The 15,430-nt window shown below is 39.9% G+C and overlaps 1 protein-coding gene across 24 annotated transcripts in view; it reads right to left on the bottom strand.

Annotated features, from left to right (window-relative positions):
• The window catches only part of ZBTB20 (zinc finger and BTB domain containing 20), an 812,397-nt gene that overhangs the window by 100,784 nt on the left and 696,183 nt on the right, over positions 1-15,430 (bottom strand). Inside the window, exon 1 of one of the 24 annotated variants that reach the window (XM_079921761.1) lies at positions 14,529-15,357. The exons of 22 other annotated variants lie outside the window; for them this stretch is intronic. The gene's annotated coding sequence lies outside the window, so the exon portion shown is untranslated. Of the gene's footprint in view, positions 1-6,130; positions 8,806-14,528; positions 15,358-15,430 lie in introns of those variants that run through there. One more of the 24 variants, XM_079921760.1, reaches the window with a different exon arrangement.

The raw sequence follows: 15,430 nt of genomic DNA, 5'->3' as shown, positions 1-15,430 counted from the left end.
AACTCATCTCGCAGGGAAACTAGAGAAGGGGCAGAACCATTTCTATTATGATAATTCACAAAGGGAGGCCATATAGATATGCATGCAAAGTCTCTCCCCACCTCTCCATTTACATGCCAGGATTTCAACTCTGTGACACTGAGTCCCTTCATTTAGCCAATTAGTCTTTCCAGCTTCATGTAATGCACGCCAAGAAGAAGGAGAAATAGAAGTGCTGACGTTCACTGCTTTGAAAGTTGCTATTCTAATGCCAAAGCTGCCTCTTGAGCAATTTCCAGAATGTATTAACATGGGAGCAAAGCTCTATTCCGAAAGACATGGATCACATTATGCAGGGGAGCCCCCTTCAATGTGTCACAATTACGCAGAATCTCCTCCATCTCTCACAAGACCTTAACAGTTGTAGTTAGCACGGACTCAAATTTATGGTCCTTACTCGGGCAAAACCTAGGAGGTCTTCCTGAAGAAAAGGGGCCAATTTAAAAATATTTAATAAGCAAAGCACGACATGTTTTCTGGACTATAGCACTGGCCAAGTCTTTGCGTGGCTGTACTGAAGAAAGCCAGTCACATTCCAAAGCAAACCCGTTTCTCAGTTTAGGTTACAGTGAAGGATTCTTCAGTTTCAGTCTTTTTTTTTTTTTAAACCAACTGAGTCTAGGTTCAGTTTTAATTATTTTAATTCAACATACGACCCCTAGAATTTTCCCTCAATATTAAGAATCAATATGGAAATGAAAAGAGTTGATATTTAAACAAAACATAAATATGCTTCTACACTTGCAAAGCTGTGTAGCTGTGCAATTGGTACCTGCTTAACACACGTGATTCTGATACTTGGCAAGCAATAAGGAGTTGCTCTGAAATACTCAAAACTATTCACTCCCCTTCTTCTGTTGACCATCCTGGCCAGAGCTGAAACAGTGATGGAGATTTCAACATCACCCTCTCCTTTTCTCTTATCAACGGATTTACACAAGTCTGTTTGTGTCAGTCTGGCCTCTACAAATTCAGCCTTTCTTTGCTTAAGTCATGACATTTACAAGAAGTGATGGGACAGGTCCTTCACGGAGGCAGCACAGCACAGTGGAAGCAGCACATGACCATGATCAAAGACCCCTATGACCTAGTTCTGGTTCTTCTACAAGTTAGCTCTGCTTAACATGACCACTTCTCTCTTTGAGGCTTCCTTTTCCCCACACACAGAATTCGGGCATCGGCTGAGAAGATACTGCAAGTCTCCTTCAGTTTCTTTCTGTTTCCCCAAAACCCTTTTCAGAATGGTTTCTTACTTTGTCTTTGCCTTCTGTAGTTTAAAATCTTGGCTCAATCTTATCCCTTCAATTATTCCCTCAATATTCCTTGACTATCTTCTAACTGTGCTGTCCCTTGAAAGGCATCATCTTAAGACTCAATAGTTTTTTCTTCTTACGTTCATGCATTTGAGGGGTTGATACACTGATCCATCCTTTCCTATAATCTGCCTCTCTTAGTTTTGGTTAATTAAGTTAATTTAGTAAACACTTCTTCTTTGGAATACCTCTGATGAGATGTTCTGCTAGCACCTCAAATTCCCTACAGAGCATTCTCTCCTTTTAAATCATTCTGTTATCCAAATGCCATAAAACCACAGTCCACGACACCATCCAATGCCCCAAACTTCTGCTAAACTTTCACATTTTAAAATATTTTGCTTCTTATATATAGTCAATTACCAAATATAGAAAGTTTCTTAAACATACATTTTTTCTATTATCCTTGGCTAGTTCTTGATCACAGTATACCTAGGATATGAAAACTGCCTCCTCACTCCAAATATCTTCTCAATGGTTTGATTATCAGACTTCCCTCTTCAGTCCTCCAGTCGATTTCTATCCTACTTCAGATCAGTTATGAATTCCAAACTACCAGCACTGAAAGCCCTTTATAGATTTGCTCATCTAATTTGTCAGAAAATGGTGCCACGAAGGCCTCCCTATATCCACTAGGGGAATCTCCTTTGCCTTCTGGCTTCTTCCCATTGAGAGTCTTTCCTTTATGTAGAAAAGTCCATCTCTGAACCTTTCCCACATAAGCCTGCATCTGTGGAATAATTCCTCAGCACTGAAGAACGTTTCTCCTTCCTTCAAATAATAACTTAAATGCTGCTTCTGCTAGAGAGACTTCCAAGATTACTGTCAGCCAATTGCCAACCCTCTAAAACAAGGTAAAAACCACCCTAGCTGCTTTACCACACTTTAAAACATTTATTGTATTTTAAATGTATATTGTAATTGCTTATAAATTCCATTGATGTTAGGAAAAATATAGTGGGTACTCAACCAATACAGTTTGATTAATTTATTGTGTTGTAAATTTAGGTCTTGATTTCAAATAGTTATATATATATATATATAACTATATATAACAATATATATAACAATAGTTATATATAACAATATATATAACAATAGTTATGTAAATTTAGGTCTTGATTTCAAATAGTTATATATATATATATATATATATATCCTGTTTTGTTACTTTAAGACACATAAAGCTACTTAAGTCTCCTGATTTTTGAGAACTGTCAACTGCTCTGCATTTGGGAGGTGTCAGTAAACACTTGTTGAATTGGGTTGAGGAGGAATCATCTTAAACAGGTTACTCTTGGAGGAGGGAGAAATCAGAAGAAGACTATTAACATAAATATTCTATAACAGCATCTAAGCGTAATAAAAAATAATGCTCAAATGAGATTTTCTCAAATTTCTCTCATCCTCTTGATTATTTAATAGTATATTGATAAAGATATACTTTTAAAAATAGCTTTGATTTTAAAACACTAAATTTACACACCAAGAATGAGACACTAGCAAAGTCTCCTAGTCTGATTTATTTCTCTGTAATATATCTGTCTTGAGAACATCAGCAGGAATACACCAAAGAAATATGTCCCTCACGGGATCAACTATATAAAAAGACAGAACACATCATCAGCACAAAAATCATTATCCATCTAATCCCCCGTTCTAGATGGCTCCGGTGAGCCCCTCCATCATTACTGACTAGGGTTAAGATCGACCTTAATGGATTAATTAAACCAAAGCAGGACTGAACTGCACACCGAAGAGGAGGCAATACTGACACAGATGAGGCAACAACCCTGTTCTTTCATTCAAATATGTGAGACTTGGCTTCCCCCAAGTGCTGTACCTTTCTACTGTAAAGGAGCGGTCTAAAAATAAGATTTGGTGACTGTTGCCTGGGTCTTGCCCTTAGCACTCATAAAAATCTAATACTTGGGTGCTAATCAAAATTTATCACGTAAGAAATTAAATATTAAGACCTTCCTGAAGGAAGGTGGGAGCATCTGCAAGAGAGGTAAAGCAACAGAGGCAGCATGGTCCTTGTAGTAATCAAGAAGGGCCAACGAGGGGAGAAGTTATTGTTGGAATGCTAGTGAGACTCTGAGAGAGGGCCAGGACACAGAATGTTCACAAAGAGCTGAAAGGAAGAAATGCCCACCATAAAGTCCCCGGGACAAGCCCAAAGGCAGCTGTCAGTAACAGAAACCTTGAGAATTGCTCATTTAAAGAGGATTTTGAAATTCAAATGTAAAAGGAGAAGATGTTAATCCAAAGGCACAATTTAGGGTCTTTTTTCTTCTTGTAAAAGGAGGAGAAAAAAAAAAACCCAAACAACCCAGAAGTACTGTACCATACTGGCAGTTTACTCTTTCAAGAACTAAATCAACATATTAATGACATGAACACCTACTTTCCTGATGGGGACAATTAGGCTCTACCACACACAGCATTAAATATGCAGGTATTAAGAGAAAAATAAAACCCACCAGAAACACCTCACTTCTGGAGATGGTGAGGCTGACTGGGCAGACTGTCATTAATATCAAGCTATCCTGAGAGTCTAGAAAAGCATCTATGAAGACAGACAAGAACTCGCAGGCCTCACTTCCACCAAAGGGGAAGTGTCCTTAAGGATTCCAGAAGTGGAGATCTGAGTAGCTTTCAGTTGCTTTGTTGAAGTAACAGAAGCAGGGTAGGCTCCTCTGGGGGTCAGGCAAGCCCCACCATGTTGAATCCCTGTATCTAAGTGATAAGTAATTGAAATGAAAAGACACCAATTTCAATGGCTGCTCTGAGTTTAAAAAGCAAGTAAAAATTCCCACCCCCCTAGCAGATTTCATTTGTGATTCTTGCACTAGGGGAAAAATTTGCACGAAGTTCAAACAATAGCATACCTCTCAAAAACACACGTCATTTCTCACCGGAGAGAAAAAATAGAATTATAGAGTTGGAAGGGTTTCCTACCTTAGTGATTATTTAATCTAGTCATTTTGTAAATGATGAAACTGAGGACTTGTCAATGGTCACAGAGTTAATTATGCAGCTGGTAATTTTATCAGAAAGGAATTCAAAGATAGATTCAGGGCTATCAGTGATCCAATGGAACTGGGTCCCTTAAGGCCTTTCATTTACACAATCATATATATATGATTATATATATGTGTGTATATATATATATATATATATATACACACACACACAGAGGGAGAGATCTACAGATACACATATATATATATATATATATATATATATATATATATACACATATATACATAAAATATATTGCTGGGCAGTAAAAAGAGGATCCTGTGTCACTATCATGGCCACTATGATGGTCAAGAAGCCACAGGCTAAATTTGTTTACTTGACAAACATGTATTGAGCTCCAACTATGTGCAAGTATTACAAAAAAATTCTCAAAGAATTTTACATCTGTAACACAATCACGTAGAATAATCGAGTAGTCAAACTTGTTCCCATTGGATGAATGTAAAACTTAATCATTAATTTTGAATCAAGAGAGAAGGCATGACATATTAGTCAGAGATTAGAAATAATTTGGAATGTTTCTAGTACCCAAACCTAAAGGTTGAGCCACTGAGTTCAGCTGTTCTGTGCATTTAGACATGTTTTCCCTTCAGAATCTACCCCAAATTCACTGCCCTAAGTAGCTCAGACACAGGGCTTTCTAGGCCTTGCTGCTCTGCTCCTGACTGGCCTCTGAGAGGGTATTTAGGTCAAGGATGAGGGTGGAGCTGGGGATAAAGCAAAGAACCTGGCTGAGCCATGTGTCTATTAGCTCCAACACACTACTTAATCTCCAAGTCATTTCACTAACAGTTATATTTTAGTATATATAGCACAGCAGAATGATTTCCTTTGAGATGAACAAAAGTTGAGTGGCTAAAATCTAACGAATATGATTGGTTCAAGTAATCTGGATATGGAGAAAAATCACTAATAGTAAGCTTAAGACCAAAGAAGTGATGATATCACCCAGGCATTTCTCTTAAAAAGAAGGGAGGAGAGAAATAATAAATTTAAGTGCCTACCATGTTTCAGACACTATGCTAGGGGATTTACATATATAATTTTATTCAATCCTGACAAAAACCTTCCAGAGTAGAGATTATCATACCCGTTTCTTCAGGTAAAGAAACTGAGGCACAGTAAGACTGTGGTTTAACCAGACTTGCAAAGTAGAAACTACCTTATGACACTCATATACGGATCTAAGTTTGTCCAGCTACAAAACCTGTGTTCTTTGCCAAAGTTGCTAAGAGGGAAACCCAGAGGTGAAACAACTATGAATGCCATCGGAAAATATTTTTAGTGAGTGTCTGCTATATGCTGCTAAATTGTGTGAACAAGTTTATACAAATATAAACACACATTTTCTACCACCTTGACATTTAAATATGCTAACATGAACAAACTGACATTGGACCCACCAAAAAGAATATTAAATATAGGAAATTCAAATGACTCATGTACAAAAGCGTATTTTTTTTTGGCTATAGAAGACAGTCTACCTGATACTGCAAAGCTTTTGTGCAACTAATGCTTGAAAACATAAACAAACAAACAAACAAAAAATCCCCAGACTCTTTCAATACCAGAAAAACATGCATAACCCCACAAAAATCTAGCACAATCAATTCTCCAATAATTGCCAATAGATAGGGATTTTTCCTCAGAAAGTATTTAAAGGTGAGCACATAGTTTGTGCACAAAGGCTTCATTTTCAATCCAGGGTTGACGTTGTCACTGCCTCCGCTTACCTTGTCTTCATAAAGTGTGGAAAGGGGAAAAGGTTTGAGTTTTTCTTCCACATATGAAGGCTTAGCTGTAGGGAGAGGTTGTTTAAATAAAAACACCGAGTTTCTTTCCTAGAGGTAGGCTCAGGCATCAGGAGATCCCCTCCTCCCTGCACTCCACCAACCACTCACACACACACACACTCACACACACACACACACACACACACACACACACTCCAGTTCAAGCTTCCACCCAGTTGCATGAGGGGTAGAAAAAGAAAGGGAAGAAAAGAAAAGCAGGAAAGGGTGTAGAAGACGAAGAAACAGGGAGGGATAGGAAGAGTGGCTAAGGAAGTAGTGCCGTTCGTTCTCCAGAGTGCTCCAGAAAGTGAAAGTATGCAAAGAGCCAGCTTAGAAGCACACTGCTCCCAGCTCTCCAGGGACGGCTCTCTCAGAGCATCAGCTGCAGAATTCAAGCTTTCTGTGGCCAGGATGGCGCTGAAAGAAGGAAGACGCTGGACAGGGGTTGGAGAGTGATACTAGAGAGCTTTCCAGCCCCTTCCACCCCACATGTAAACACAATTATTCTCGAAATACTGCAACTTCCCAGGGTTTATCCAAATGCAAGGAAAAGGTGCATTCTAAGATGAAATGTGATGCAAGGATTTTTAATTATTTATTATGTCACAATTATTTATTTTAATTATTATCTATCTATGACACTGCAATCTTCCATTGCCCCTTGATAATCATGATTACAACACGTCACTTTAATTGCTTTGGTAAAGAAATAAAAAAGAGGGATTGAGGTGGACAGGAATTGTATTGCAATAATACAGACACATGACCGATATCCCCAAATCAACAACAAAAGTGTCGATGGCAAGGTCCTGAAATCATGGGGGTTTGTCTAATTTTTCCACACTCAGAACCAAAGGTGAAATTTAAGTTGTTATAGGCCCTAAATAGATTGTATTGACGGCTACTGCAGTTAGTCTTTTTTGAATAAAATTCAAGGTTGGGATTCCAAAGATTCCCCCATGCTGGAAACTGCATTCATATTAGCTTTTCCAGGGAGCCACACAGAGGAGGGAAAGGGTAGAAAAGGAAGCATCCTCTTCTACCCCCTTGATGGGGGTTAGCTGAAGGCCATGGAGAAAAACAGAGGTGCAGTCAGCTCTTTCTTAGACAGAAAGCAGAGGGGGGCGGAAACCACACACTTGTATTTTGCTAATGTAAAAGTCCCAGTGGAAACATTAGCACTCAAAGACATTAATGTGGATTTGGGACACTCCCTGAAGGATTTTGATTCCATTAGAAAAAAAAAAAAGATGGTGACAGATATAATCCTGCTTTGATATGTTTAACGCCATTTAAAGAGAAACTGCACCCATTTACCTCAGGCCAGGACACCAAGAGTTCAAAAAGTGAAATGTCATTTCTCAGTGCAAAGAAAAAGCTTGGAAAATATTATGTGAAAATTAATTTGGCATGCTTCTTTGAAATTTTAGATTTCTGGGATGAGCAAATGGGTACAGTTTTCTTTTAACTGTTTTTGAACACCATGTGTTGAGAAGAAAACAACAGAATGGCAATTGCTCATCCAAAATGCTAACTTGTGGCATGGCACAGTCAAGATGGCCTGCCACAGCCAAAAAGCAGGTGTATGCTATGCCTGTCACTTCAGTAGCATGCACGCCACATGTCCCTGCATTCGGCAACCTCTTGCATTTGCTTTTGGAACCTTTCTGAGGGGGACAGTAAACATGACTCAACAGAACGTCTAGCCTAGGAGGGACCGGCCCCCCTGGCTTTCTGTGAGGCAGACTCTCTGAGAAAGAACCGAGGCACAATTGGAATAATATACCTATTTTGGAATTCTGTGACCTAGCACGAAAGTGACTGGTTTCAGATCATTTTGTGTGGCTGAAGTGTAGGATCTAATCAGGATGGAGAGTAATGGTGATGCTTTTGTGTGGCTGGAGAGGATCTATGCAATCGGCTGTCTCATTCGGGCTGAGGACATGGTCAATGCAGCTGGTACAGATCTTATGCACCTAACGTAAAAGCCTAGAGTAATAATCCCCTCACCTCTCAGGTCCACGAATAAGCTCAACGCATAGGATGTTCAAAATCATTTGGTGTGCTGGGATGCCAAAGCTTCCTCAATCTGACATTATGAATCTGATATTACATTTGTTCCAGAAATTAAAATGCTTTTATATAGACTAGTTCTCATTCAACTATGTAACAGTCCTATGAGGAAGAGGAGGAGACAAAACAACAACAACAAAAAGATTTTCCTTCTTCCCTGTAAAAGGCCTGATAAAGAAGCCAAATTAAAAATCGTAACGATTTTTAAGCCTAAGCCAGGTACCATGTGGAATGATAACTCAAGATATCTGTGTTGCAAGGGTTGACAAGGTCTGAAGATAAAGATGTAGGTGGAGACCAAAATGAATATTTCAACATAAAGAAATGGGAAATTACTGTTTTATTCTATGATTTTAATTGATAAATCAAAACCATTTATTAAAAACCTACTATGTGAAAATACTGTCAGCGAAGAGTAGGGAAGAATGAAACCTATAAATACTAAATTGGAAAAAAAAATCTTAGAGCTTTACAGGTATAATTGAATGATATATTCTGTAGGTTACTTTCTGGTTAGGCATTTATGGAGTTCAGAAAAGCTAGTTTGTTGCCAAATATTTGTATGCTATTGTTAATTTCATTCATTTTATATATATATACCTTTTATTTAAATATATACCTTTAAATAAAATAAATAAAATAATAAAATAAAATAAATACCTTTAAATAAAATAAATAAAATAAATAAAATAAAAGGTATATAACTAACATAGGAGCTAGCATAAACACAAAATTCTTATATACCTTTTATTTCTGATGGTACATTCTAGGTGTTGAAGGAGATACAAACTGTATAAATACAATCTCTGTACTTATGAGCCTACCGTGCAGTGTGCAGTGGTAGGAGGAATGAGACACACATAAACACACTCTAGTATAGGACAGTATGTAATCAGTGCCAACTGAGACATATAAATAAGTGCTTTAACAGTTCAGAAGAAGCAAGACCTCCTGGCTATGGAAGAACCCTTTCATAGATTTACTAAAGTTGCTCAGTGCACAAAAAGGAAGGGATTTGGACCAAATTTTAAGGCACCAGGCATCCTGTGCATAGGGGTTTAGTTAGGCTATGAGGGGAGGGGAATGTACCCTGGATCCATGACACCTCTCAAGCTGAGTTGCCCTGCAATTAATGTTGACCAAGAGCATGCGTGGCAGAAAGAGGAGTCAATAGGGTTGATAGGCCAGGTCAGTGGTTCTGCATTAGCCCTAGAAATTAAGATGATTATTAATTCCCTGTTCGAAGTTGGCATCGTAATGACATCATTTTCTTCCCATACAATTACGAAAAGTTCAGTCTTTACTCCAGAGTGATGGGAGGTACAATTCAGGGCTCATCCTTCCAAGTGAGGGAAAATGTAAAAATGCCACTGGTACAGGAATCACAACATTTTTCAGAACAGCAACAAATGAAATCCCCCACGCTCCCTTAGGAGGATGAGTCAGAAACCATGCTCCCTAGAAATGATGACAGTGGAGTTCGGGTGAAGCGGCTATGTTGGGATCCACACAAGAAGGCAGGTTACCATTCAGTAGGAAACAGAGTTTGGGTATCCTGACTTCTAGGTCTGGGTTCTATCTATAGAATCACTTTCTTTTTCAATTTTTTATTCCTCTTGGACACTCTAGCCCTTTACATAATGAATAGTGGCCTTCTGTAGTTGGTCTCTGTGTGTGTGTGTGTGTGTGTGTGTGTGTGTGTCTTTTTAAGAGGGAGGATGGCATTACTGATGTGCTTTTGTAAAGAATTCAAGGTTGTCTGGATCCTCAAAGAATGCAACTGAAAAAAATACTGTTTCTTTGATTCAATGGTGCTTACATTTGGGCAGAGTTTTCTTTTTCCATCCTCAAATACAGTATTTGAGACAATCTACCCACAACGGAAAGATTTTAGAGCTTCAAAAGTGTAGGCGAACCAAATCAGAATTAATCTCTGTGAAAACGGAGACTCAGGCACACGTAGAAAGTTTAGGAAAAAATCTGGGCAGGAGGCAGTCCCAGAGAAAGATGCCTGACATCTCTCTGAATTTAAGGTGAGCTAGAGTAGGACAGGTGAGGAAGGGCCAAGGAAAGTTCCAGCTGCCATGTGATCTGCTGTCTCACCTATGTCCATTTAACTTGAGTCTGTGTTATCAGGGGGTCTAAGTTGATTTGGTTAAAATGTGTCCTATGGTCTGACTGCATGAACCCAGAGCAGGCTAATAAAGGGAAGTCTAGACTAACTGGGGCTAAGGTGAAGTGGCCAACAGCTATTCACTTGAAAAGGACCGACCAGATCAGTCTGCAGGGTATCTCTAGCAGTGTTGCCTTTTATTATCATATTAAAAGCCATGTATTTTATTGGGAAAAAATTAATTAACTAAAAAAAGAAGACTTGCAGATCATAGAAGCAAAAAGCATAGAAGATAACAATGATCACTTTTGAACACTTGGTATATGTCCATCAGTTTTTCTTCATATGTGGATTTCTCTACATATGTTATCTCATTTGATCCTCATGCTAACTATAAAAGACTGATATTTTGCCCATTTTCTATGTGAGGAGCCTAAGGCTCAGAGAAGCTAGGTGAGTATCCTCTGGTCACACAGCCAGCAGGGGCTAAGCTGGTATTCCAGTCTGAGTGGTAGACCTGAGCTCTTTTCCGTGCCTTGTGCTCTTCATGGCATGAAATCAGTGTTGGGGGAACTATGCCCAACATCTCTGGTTAGCAGAGTGAATCGCTTTTATCTTTTGCCAACATGTCATAGAAAAAACCCAAAACAACAAAAAAATTAAAACTCCTGGCTCTAGGAGATTTCCTATCAACCACCTGAAGTTTGGCTTTGTTACATATCATTTGAATATCTTGACAATCTTCTAAAAAGTCTAACAAGAATAAAGAATTTTGCATTTATGCTAGCTCCTATGTTAGTTAAAAATCTCCTATTCCTGCATAACAAGGTGCCTGGGGGACTCGCTTACCGCCAGAAACTTATCTGAAAATGCTGGAAAGTCAGAATTTGGGGCCTATATACTGACTAATATTACCAGCTGTGAGTTGGCTTGAACATCAGTAATATGATATTTCCCGCTACAATTTGATTTGGTTAAAATGTGTTTGAAGTTCACCCTTTTATTAACTAGAATTACCACCTCCTGAAACTGGAGGGCCCCTGAGAGCAGGCTGCTAGTGCAATCCAACCTCCCACCCGCCATCAGTGCATTTCCTGGCAACAAATACTATTAAATTGATAACTACAGAAATAGGTCAAAATGTCTTTTCAATAGTTGCTAATGTTCCCCTAATGCTCCATCTCCTCCTTTTGATTCTCCTGCTAACATTTTCTCTAACATCACAGGAGCAACAACTAGTAAAGAGAAACGACAAGAAGATGGAGAAGCTGGCAGCAGTGGATGGAGGAGGTCTTAGGCATTCCCCCAATTATCAAATAGAAAAGCTAAACTTCCCTAGGGGCCAAGGGCCCCCAAATCAGCTCTGCTGCTGAGTTGGCTGACCCGGAAAAAAAAAGCTGTGTCCAATATGAGCCTTAATATCCTCCTGTGCAAAAGAGGAAACTCAAGATGACTGATTATTCAAATTTGTAAAATGCTCAGAGTTCACAGGAGACAGGAGCCTTGACTAATCTCAACGCAGTGGGGTTTTAAACTTATTTACACTACTTTCATAACCATATCTATTAGAGCCTTGGCTATCCCAGATAGAAACTTCATTTTATATAAAGAAATGATACCATGACATATTTTTGTGAGAGAGAGCCTCTGCCATCATCCCGGGTTTGATTATTCACTATGTAAACCTACATCCACCCCCCACCCCCAGAAGAAAGTTTGATTTTCTGAATTCACGTCACATATGCGACCAAAGATAAAGAAGCGGACGGGTGGGTACAGATGTATCAGGACATGGCTGATTCTAGGCAGATAGTCTAGCTCAGAAGGGACAGCCACCTGCTGTAGGCAAGGAGCATAAGCCCCCTTGTTAATGAGGTACATTTCAATTTCCAACACTTCTGAGATGCAAACGTAACGTAGGGGTTTAAGCCATTCGTGCCTGGATGCTCTAATCACTTCAATCCCAAGAGGGTTACCTCAGTGTAAAGTAGTTTTGAGTTGGAGCTGGGGAGGGGATAGGGATAATTTTGGAACTGGGGAGGCTGAAGGAAAAAACCAGCTGAACACAAGGACCCTGGGCCCTGGAGGCAGAGGAGAGGAGGAAGGGAGTGGCCGTGACTGAAATGGACTCAATCTGTTTAGCAGTTTTTGCTCAGGGCCTTGTCCAGAGCTAGTGAAGCACTGAAAAACCTCTTGGGAGATGCCATGGTCTCTGAGTAATGCTTTTGACCTTTCCTCTGTGCCATGGTTGCACTGTCACTAGACAGGAGGTCAGCATTGATTTGAAAACTTGCAAACTTCAGCCTACCTGGTTCAGGCAAATAAAGGTTATTCTAATCTTCTATAATTCAAACTCACAGGGAATGTACAGGCTGGTACCCCTCCATCAGATTCCTCTGCCTTCCTTCCTTTCATGGGGGAGGGAGAACAGAGGTGTGGAAGAGAGGGCACGGGAGAGGAGGAGGGGAGGTGGAAGGGGCTCTCCTTCCAGAGTTTTCGATGTGAGTGAGGCTTTGTGTCAGACGAGCCTCTCTCTGGGCCCCCCCGGTAAGCCAGGAGACACTGTTAGTGACAGGAAGTATTTCATGGTTCAGGGAGGCTAACTAGCTTTAGGTGGCCATTCAGGTTCCTTCTCCCAGCTCCTAGTTCCTCTGGCATATTTCCTCCTCCTCCTGGTTATAGGTGCTTAGAAACTGGTTTACAACCCAGTCATCTAGAATATATCTTTTGGGAATATTGAGGATGCCCTGGATAATCACAAGCATATCTGGCTGGGAGTCAGGAGCCTTGAATGCTTCTGGTTGAGACCTAGTCCTAACAAACTATCACTGAGGACAAATCCAGGCACCTCTATGGGGTCTGATCCTGACTTTACAATCCTGGCATTCACACTCATCAAGGTGGTGGCAGGGGTGTGAATGCACAAAATTCAGCAGAATCATTCTCATTATATGTCATATGCAGATTAAAGCGGGGAACTCCCTCATGCTAATGCCAGTTTTGGGTAAGAAGGATGAAAGGATTGATAGGAGATGAAGGCAGAAGGGGTCATGAGAAAGATGTGGAACACACAGCAGCAGCAATGGAGGAGCTTAAGAGGGACGGAAGCCCAGGCCAGAGCTGGGAGATGAAATTGTTTGTTGAGTACACTGAGGTGTTTGATCACACAGTGGTTGGAAAGTCCTAGTCTAAAATAAGCTGAATGTTAGATGTTCTTTTTTAAATCTCAATTTAATGGTTGAAGCCTATTTTAACGAGCCAATAATGGGCAAAGACCTCATTACTACAACTATTTCTCCCAAGTATTAACCTCTAGCAAAAAAATACCTGGCTGAGACCACTACAGAGTTTCTGATTACAAAACAAGACCATCTTGATGATAATCATATCAGAGTGTTTGGAGGAAGGAAGGAGAGATGGGTTCTTCTGAACCATATTGTATGGACAGAAATCTTCAGAGCTGAACACAGGAATTAGCTTCTGAGGAATCGAGAAAGAAGATCATTTTAAGTAAGAGAAGATATGTGACTGATACCTTCAGTTGGCATGCCGGGAAAAGATAAATTCCAGGCAGGACCAGCTACATAATCTGTGGGGCACAAGGCAAAATGAAAATGCAGGGCCCTTTATTAAAAGAATCATTAAGGATTTCAAGACAGCAACAGCAGCGCATTAAACCAAGCCCAGGGCCCTTCTGAGCCCTGGGTGTGACCGCTCGGGTCGTAGAGCCAGGAAGGTGGTCCTGATTCTAGCTGTATTGTTTTCACCAAGGCATTCTAGTCCCATAGTCACCAAGACCTAAATTAAGAAAGATGCACCACCACTCTCAAAACTCTCAGTTAACCCTGTCTTCTTAGGGTAAGGAGGCAACTGAATTCTGCAGTAAGGATCAGAAAGATGTGGGGTCTGCCAACATGTTTGATAGAGTGCAACTGCACTGGCTTCTGCTACATTTGTTACAGCCACCATCCCCACTTCTGTCACCACCCAAAGATGCCCAGGATATCAATGTCTGGGAATTGCAGCATATTTTCTAAAAACACAAATTTCCCTGAAAAACAAAACAAAACAAAACAAAACAAGCAGAAGTTACTAAAAAGAAGCTGAGTTTCCTGGATATAAGTCCTATCCCTGATTTCTTACTGGGCTTACCTTGAGCAGGTCTTGGGCATGTGCTCAGGCTCAGAAACACAGGTGAATTGCCACAATAACTCTTTTCAGTTTGGGAAAAAATAGAGGAAACAGGAGAACCTGGTCTTAGCCCAGCAGAAACTCACTGGGTTCACTAACAGTGTGCTTGCTCCCTTTCTCTTTCTCTCTCTCTCTCTCTCTCTTTCTGTCTCATTATGCTAAGTCGGAGCTATGACTTCACTCTCCATGGAAGCTAAGTTTCTCTTTCCTGGATGCTTGGAATGGACCAGAGAAAAGGCATTAGAGGGTAATGGTCATGTCTAAAAAATCACATTTATCTATCTTCACCTGCCCTCCTCCTGTCATTATCATTCCACTGAGGTCTGTATATAGAAAGCAGAGATTAAATAGCCAAGACGAACATCAAAAGAATAACAGCAGTACCAAATAGATGAATGTGACCTCTTTCCCAATGATCTTAGGGGCTTTATATATACTGAGCCTGATTCTCGTAGGGACAGACCAGTAGCCTGGGCAGATGCCTAGGATGTTTGTGTAGGCTGACACTTACCCTCCCCTTACTATACATCTCTGTTCCATTTTCTAAAAAAATAAGGTCTAATATAGAGAACTAGTTCACTTCTACAGCCAGAATTATACCTTGATACTAGACCTTGATTTAGGATTTTTTAAAAAAGATATTTATTGGCAAAACTAATCTTTTTTCTTTTTCTTTTTTTTTTTTGTTTTTTGCCTAATAGGTTTGTACTGCCTTGAGTAAGGCCACTAGGGTCCATAAGTAGATGGAAATGTGTTTGAATCTCTATAATTATGTTTAGATTTCAAAAAGTCTTCCATTCCACAGAGGTGATATAGGTTCAGTCATCATTTTCAAGTGTTTTAACATTGGTAATTAGCAGAGG

The sequence above is a fragment of the Stenella coeruleoalba genome, assembly GCF_951394435.1.
Source record: "Stenella coeruleoalba genome assembly, chromosome: 5".
NCBI classification, from domain to species: Eukaryota; Metazoa; Chordata; class Mammalia; order Artiodactyla; family Delphinidae; genus Stenella; species Stenella coeruleoalba.
Note: the sequence above shows the minus strand (reverse complement) of the source record. Positions and strands in the feature narration are given on the sequence as shown.